At 39.5% G+C, this 7,979-nt stretch overlaps 1 pseudogene; it reads right to left on the bottom strand.

The window, feature by feature from the left end:
- Window positions 1-557: 557 nt before the first annotated feature.
- On the bottom strand, window positions 558-2,914 carry LOC148102929 (Ig heavy chain V region 6.96 pseudogene; annotated as a pseudogene).
- Window positions 2,915-7,979: the final 5,065 nt, after the last annotated feature.

Here is a 7,979-nt window from a genome sequence, read left to right as displayed (position 1 = left end):
ATGTTCAATAAACATGTTAAGTGTGTATATTTTCCCCTTTTTTCTCGAGTCAGTTTGCTCTTGCAAAGTAAAATGCTATTAATAAAGAATAAAAACGAATAATATTTAATCATGATTAATTAAAATTAATCCACAGTAACCATGTGATGAATCTGATTAAACATTTTAATTGCTTGACAGCACTAATATATATTATATATTAGTGTACACTTACCTATTAGTATATAGGTTTTTAAAAAAGTTGTATTTCACAGGAGAGAACCTGTGCTAAGATTGAAGAAAGCTATTCAAATTCTCTTTGAATTTAAGCATACATTCTTTGTGTTTATTCTGCATTTATTTCATTGGATTGAATAAATGTCAGTTACAAGCTTAAATATAAAGTTGAAAAAATGTAATTGCAACCAGGCTATTGATCAAGTAATTGCAATTAATCGCAATTACTTACAGAAAATTGTGAGATTAATTTTTTAATCTATTGAAAGCACTAATATGTACATAAACACTAAGCATTTAGTCAAAGAATAAGTTCAGTACAGCTGCTTAAACTACTTCAGTCACTGTGGCTCCCGAGCACAATAATAAACAGCAGAATCTTCAGTTTTCAGACTGTTCATCTGCAGATACAGCTGCTGTCTGCTGTTGTCTCTGGAGATGGTGAACCGGCCTTGAACTGACTGCGAGTAGTATTGGCTAGTACCATCAGGGCTACTGAAACCAATCCACTCCAGTCCTTTTCCAGGAGCCTCTCTCATCCAGGCCATCCAGTAGCCACTGAATGTGAATCCAGATGCTGTATACAGTGGGGCAAAAAAGTATTTAGTCAGCCACCGATTGTGCAAGTTCCCCCACTTAAAATGATGACAGAGGTCAGTAATTTGCACCAGAGGTACACTTCAACTGTGAGAGACAGAATGTGAAAAAAAATTCATGAATTCACATGGTAGGATTTGTAAAGAATTTATTCGTAAATCAGGGTGGAAAATAAGTATTTGGTCAATAGCAAAAATACAACTCAATACTTTGTAACATAACCTTTGTTGGCAATAACAGAGGTCAAACGTTTACTATAGGTCTTTACCAGGTTTGCACACACAGTAGCTGGTATTTTGGCCCATTCCTCCATGCAGATCTTCTCAAGAGCAGTGATGTTTTGGGGCTGTCGCCGAGCAACACGGACTTTCAACTCCCGCCACAGATTTTCTATGGGGTTGAGGTCTGGAGACTGGCTAGGCCACTCCAGGACTTTCAAATGCTTCTTACGGAGCCACTCCTTTGTTGCCCGGGCGGTGTGTTTTGGATCATTGTCATGTTGGAAGACCCAGCCTCGTTTCATCTTCAAAGTTCTCACTGATGGAAGGAGGTTTTGGCTCAAAATCTCACAATACTTGGCCCCATTCATTCTGTCCTTAACACGGATCAGTCGTCCTGTCCCCTTGGCAGAAAAACAGCCCCATAGCATGATGTTTCCACCCCCATGCTTCACAGTAGGTATGGTGTTCTTGGGATGCAACTCAGTATTCTTCTTCCTCCAAACACGACGAGTTGAGTTTATACCAAAAAGTTCTACTTTGGTTTCATCTGACCACATGACATTCTCCCAATCCTCTGCTGTATCATCCATGTGCTCTCTGGCAAACTTCAGACGGGCCTGGACATGCACTGGCTTCAGCAGCGGAACACGTCTGGGGTGGCTGTAGTTCAGGTGGCAGAGCAGGTCAGCCACTAACCAGAAGGTCGGTGGTTCGATCCCAGGCTGCTCCAGTCTGCATGCCAAATATCCTTGGGCAAGATACTAACCCCGCGTTGCTCTCCGATGCATCCATCGGAGTGTGAATGTGTATGAATGGTAGATTACTTAGCACTTAGATCAGAAAAAAGTGCTTGTGTGAATGGGTGTGATTGGGTGAATGAATTAGTTGTATAAAGCGCTTTGAGTGCTCAGACAGAGTAGAAAAGCGCTATATAAGAACAAGTCCATTTACCATTTACATCTGGCACTGCGGGATTTGATTCCCTGCCGTTGTAGTGTGTTACTGATGGTGACCTTTGTTACTTTGGTCCCAGCTCTCTGCAGGTCATTCACCAGGTCCCCCCGTGTGGTTCTGGGATCTTTGCTCACCGTTCTCATGATCATTTTGACCCCACGGGATGAGATCTTGCGTGGAGCCCCAGATCGAGGGAGATTATCAGTGGTCTTGTATGTCTTCCATTTTCTGATGATTGCTCCCACAGTTGATTTTTTCACACCAAGCTGCTTGCCTATTGTAGATTCACTCTTCCCAGTCTGGTGCAGGTCTACAATTCTTTTCCTGGTGTCCTTCGAAAGCTCTTTGGTCTTGGCCATGGCGGAGTTTGGAGTCTGACTGGTTGAGGCTGTGGACAGGTGTCTTTTATACAGATGATGAGGTCAAACAGGTGCCATTCATACAGGTAACGAGTGGGGGACAGAAAAGCTTCTTACAGAAGACGTTACAGGTCTGTGAGAGCCAGGGATTTTCCTTGTTTGAGGTGACCAAATACTTATTTTCCACCCTGATTTACGAATAAATTCTTTACAAATCCTACCATGTGAATTCATGGATTTTTTTTTCACATTCTGTCTCTCACAGTTGAAGTGTACCTCTGGTGCAAATTACTGACCTCTGTCATCATTTTAAGTGGGGGAACTTGCACAATCGGTGGCTGACTAAATACTTTTTTGCCCCACTGTATGTCAATCTGTGAGATTCTCCAGGCCTTTTAATTACTGGTTCAGAGTCTGCTAGAGCCTGGCCATCAGCACCTGTTAATACAAGCAAGATAACATCATATGAAATATGTCAGTAACACAAAGATAAATGCTATTAAATCAAGATCAGTAAGACTCCTCACCTGCCCAGCACAAAAGCAGCAGCCCTGTCCTGCAGTCCATCCTGTTCAACTGTAAACTCAGTGTCCAAGCAGTCACATAAGTAAAGGAGAGATGGAAATGTTTTACACTGACTCCTTCTATTGGAAAGAAAAGTACTGTTTTTGTGTCTCTGTTTGTTTTTAATTATTATGTTGTGGAAATATACATTTGTTTATACACTGACAAAACAGAGACCTGTAAAACATCAACCGCTGCTTTTAATGTGTGTCTGAGTGTGTGTGACGGTGATTGTGTGTATTAATAATATAATAATACTTGATTGTTTGTGTTAAACGATGTGTCACTTAAATGTTTTAATAGTTTATCTTCAGCGGGCATTTATGTAACTATAAACCCTGTGTAAACAACTTTATCACAGAGAAAAAAAATAACAATGAACAATTTTACACATTTCTGCAAAAAATAATGTATTATAATGTTTTACTTCATTAACCAGTTTTAAAGGATGACGATTATGTGTTAAATGTTTTAACTTAAGAAATGGGTGTAGGGTGCAGCTATTGCAGTGTGGACTGTGCATTAGATGGATGGCCATGAGAAACACGACACAAAGTCAACTGTTGCAGTCCCACCTTTAGGTCAATGTAAAATACATTTTCTGTGGAGTTTGTGTACAGCCAGGCAAATTACTTTGATTACTATGTGTATCTGGTACAGTAATACACCTCAGAGTCCTCTGACTTTAGGTTTGATTGTCACAGATGGAGGTGAGGCCTCTGATGTTTCAAACAAAGTGCAAGTCACCAAAACAGTAGTAAACTACAAAGACATCATAAAGAGGGTGTGGTACAAGTACCCCAACAATGTCTATCACTGAGATGTTTATTTTCATGTTAAAAATCAGGTCATTGTAAAATATTGCATCATTCATTGTCATTTTGAAAGCTATTACTTGGGGAAAAAATTATATGTTAATGTTTATTAAACAGTTCTACATTAAAACATTTTCAATTAAGTCATCTAACTATCCAAACTTGCCTTTCCTGTTATTTTTTTTTCTGACAATCCATGAAAGTACATGCTTGATTAATGTATGAAGAAATGCGCCCCAGTTGACTGGAAAATTGCACCTGGCATGAATTGTGATATCCTAAAAAAGGGGGTGACAAAAGAAAAGAAAAACACCATTAAACTGTTGAAACACGACGAAAACAGACATCTGCAATTAAAATATCTACAATCTAAAATATCTAATTATCATTTTTTGGTGTGTTTATTTTTTGTGTTTGGTTATTTTTTTTCCTGTGTCAGTGGATACGTTTCATGTTTACTGTGCATCTGTGCGTGTCTGTTGATGGTTGGTAACAGTGCCACATACACAGTAATAGACAGTGTCTTCAGGATGCAGTTTCACCACTGTTAATGTCAATATATTATTGGAATGTGTTAGTAACTTTTTTATTCACTGAACAAAGAAACAGTAAATCAGTAAAACTCAGGTTAACAATAAATTTCAAAGCAATGAAGTGTTGATAATATGTATTATATGAGAACATGGCTTATAAATATAGCTTTAGCAGAAATCATGCTGTGGCCCAAAATGTTTTAAAGCCATTTACTAGTTTTTTTTTAAAGGCTAAATTTAATGGCCATTTAATTCTAAATAAAAGTAAATTAGTAAATTATCAGTACGTAAACAATTCAGATATATCTTTAAAAGAATCATCAGACTTTGAAAAAAAAAATTGCTTTGCATAAAAAACACTGACTGATTAGAAACACAGGTATGTGGAGATACAACACACAAAAACCATGAACATTTATTGTGGCTATTTTTTTCTGAATGTGTATATGATAATGAAGTAAAGAAAAGAATTTTGGTTTGACCTGGGGTGTTAAGTTTTTGTACAGAGTTTCTTCCTCTTGTGTCACTGTGGCTCTCGAGCACAATAATAAACAGCAGAATCCTCAGTCGTCAAGCTGCTCATCTGCAGATACACCTGCTTTCTGCTGTTGTCTCTGGTGATGGTGAAGCGGCCTCTGAATGACTGAGAGTAGTAGATGCTGCTACTGCCACTGCTGCGATAGGCGATCCATTCCAGTCCTTTTCCAGCAGCCTGTCTGATCCAAGCAGCATCAATATCACTGCTGAACCCTGAGTATGTACAGGTCAGTGTGTGGGAGTCTCCAGGCCTTTTAACCACTGATTCAGACTCTGTCAGTGTTTGACCCTCAGTACCTACAGAAATATTAACTTATTGTTGTGATCACATTTTCATTAGAAAAATGTTTGTTTGTCCAACAGATTTATGTATCCTTACCAGCCAAGGTAGAAAACAAAATGAGAGAAACAACTAAACAGTTTGGTCTGATCATTGCAAAAGTCATTGTTGTTGTTGTCCACTCTGCAGTCTGTGACTTTTACTCTGCAGATCAACATTTGAAGGCATTGGCCATATCAGTTTTGCATTGGCTCCTCCTACTCAACAAAAAAACAAAAAACTCTTTTTCACAAAGTGAGAAGCAAAAGCTGGAAAATGTATAAATCACATTTGTCAGTAATATGACCATGTACTATAAATAATTGCGATGCAGAATTTTCTAATGATTCAAATGAACAATTATTAAGACAGTGTGACTGAATTTCTGTCTGCTGTCTATGAAGATGAGAGTAATATTCATTTCAATCAGAGTAGCACTGCACTACCTTTCCAGCAGCATGTCTGACTCAAGCGTTCCAGTAATGACTGTCAAACTCTCACTTTATACCCATCAGTCTCTGGGATTCTTCAGGCGTTTTGACCACTGGTTCACACTCAGTTAGGATTTAACAGTACCTACAAACAAATATTTAATTATTAGGGAAAATTAATTATGGAAAAGTTAACCTTGTATCAGTTCCTCCATCTGTTAGAGGACCACACCTTAGCTCATGCAAAATAGTCAGTAGCACTCATGATTTTCATGTTGCATTTTTTGTAGAAATTCATGAACTGCAGCATGTCTGGGTTTATGTGTATGTGTTCATCTTATTCTTCTACTGTAATCTTTTGCTATTATTTGTGAACACTTGAATATGTGCTCTTACACTGCTAATATTAAGCAGCACACATTTTTGTTTGTTAATTTCATAAAATGGAATAATATAGAATAAGAGGCTTTGAAGCATGCACAATTTTTTATTTTAATGACATCTATGGAGCTTTATAAACTCAAACTTCATTGAAGTTATAACAACTAATCTTATCTTAAGTTCTAATTTGAAGACATTTCATTACAAACTTGCATTATAGTTGTTTATGTTATGTCTTTATGTTGGGCACAAGCAAGTTTGATTAATCTTACGCATAGCAAGTTAAGTTATGGGTGTAGCATATATCAGAATTTTTTAAATTGTTTTTGAATAAAATTTGTGTAATTTTCATATTTTCTTTGTTTTTGTTTTTCAAGTTTTCATTGTTATAGAAAATATACAAGCCTTTCTTATTTAACCACTCCAAAACCATAAATGATCTAAGGGCTCCTCTGGTGGCTTCATGTTACAACTATTCAGACATTGAAGAGTTTTTGTTAATAACTCCCCCCAGACTGAGCTCCAACAGGGAGATCAGTTTGAGAACAGAAAAAAACACCTCTGCACATAGCACATGAAAAAACTCTTAATACACCAAAGAAACACATGACAAGCAACAGGGGTGGGTAAAGGGTGAGAGACACCCAGTGTAGACAGTACATCTGGGCCTGCAGCCTGTGCGCTGGTCTCCTTGATCCACCGTCAGCATCGGAGGGGAATAAGCGTCGAAGGCGTTTGGAGGGGGATGAGTGTACATCTGCATGTGTATATATATATGTCTGTGTGCGTGTGTGTGTATGTGTCCAGAGTTCAGCTGAGACAGTGTCCTTCGCACTGCAGGGCTAAGTAAACAGTCTTCCAGCCAACCCAGGTGGCCTTGCGTATAGGAAGAACAGTCTAGGCTCACACTGTTATCAAGGTGTTTTTGTTCAGCTCCAGCCTTGAGACCACAGCTGGCACCGAGTGGTAGCCGCATGAAGTGATGATGGTTTTTACTTTAGTGCGAACAACTCATATGAATTTCAAAGCTGTTCTAACAGTCCGACACTGGTCTCTCAATCTCCCGTTGGAGAGCCGTGAGCTTCTCCGTGATGTTATCAAACTTACGCTCCGTGATGTTGTCATTCTTGTGCTCAAAGAGCAGATTCTGAGAACTCACGACCGCAGTGAGCTTCTCCAAGATATTATCCAATTTGCGCTCAGAGGTCTTGTTCTGAGTGTTCATGGCAGCCGTAGCTTCTCCAAGATCTTATCCGTGCTGCACTCAATGAGCCCATTTTGAGAACTCACACCTTGTCCCATCGTTTCAATCCCAGCAGGCAGCCTTGTGGGGGTTTGAACAGCCGGTTCCGCTTTCTTAATTCTTCGATAAGCCAGGCCAAGCCAGTTCCAATCAGCAAGAACCCTGTTATCATGGTTCCGAATAGGTAGATATCTTCAGCGTCTTTGATCAACAGTCCCGCCAGGCACACCACCCTCCAGTTGTGCCACCCGTCCATCGTGTATCCGGCAAGGAAAGTACCTCCAGGACACTCAGGCTCACCCGAGCCCAGACTTCTCGTTGAAAAAAGGGTGTCAATTGCCTTCAGGGACCAGTTGATCAAATCCATAATTCCTCTTTTAGGTTTTAGAGAACAGACTGTGAGAGAGTGTTCCAGGGAAAAGTAATAGCTAAGGGAGAGGAGGAGGAGGAGAGGAGAAAAGTGTGACCGCCTTCGTCAAGAGCAAGAGAGAAACAAATGATTTTATGTCCATATTTTATGTCCACTGCCTCCACTTATAATCCACTCCAGTTCTTTCCCTGCAGGCTGTCTGATCCAAGCTATCCTCCAGCTGCCTGGAGAATAAGAGACCTGACAGGTGATTGTCAGACTCTGACCTGGCTGTGCAATCACAGAGGCTGGCTGTGTCAGCTGCACTTCACACCTGTGGATAAAACATCAGTGCAATTGTAAAAAAAAACAACAACAATATTCTCCAATCATAATGTTAGTATTTCTGGCTCAGTTCCTCTGACTCACAGGCCCAACCAGCCAACAGAAGCAGAACAAA

The sequence above is a fragment of the Neolamprologus brichardi genome, chromosome 4 (genome assembly GCF_056152115.1).
Source record: "Neolamprologus brichardi isolate AB-2024 chromosome 4, ASM5615211v1, whole genome shotgun sequence".
NCBI classification, from domain to species: Eukaryota; Metazoa; Chordata; class Actinopteri; order Cichliformes; family Cichlidae; genus Neolamprologus; species Neolamprologus brichardi.
The sequence above is the reverse complement of the archived record's forward strand: the minus strand, read 5'-3'. Positions and strand labels throughout refer to the sequence as shown.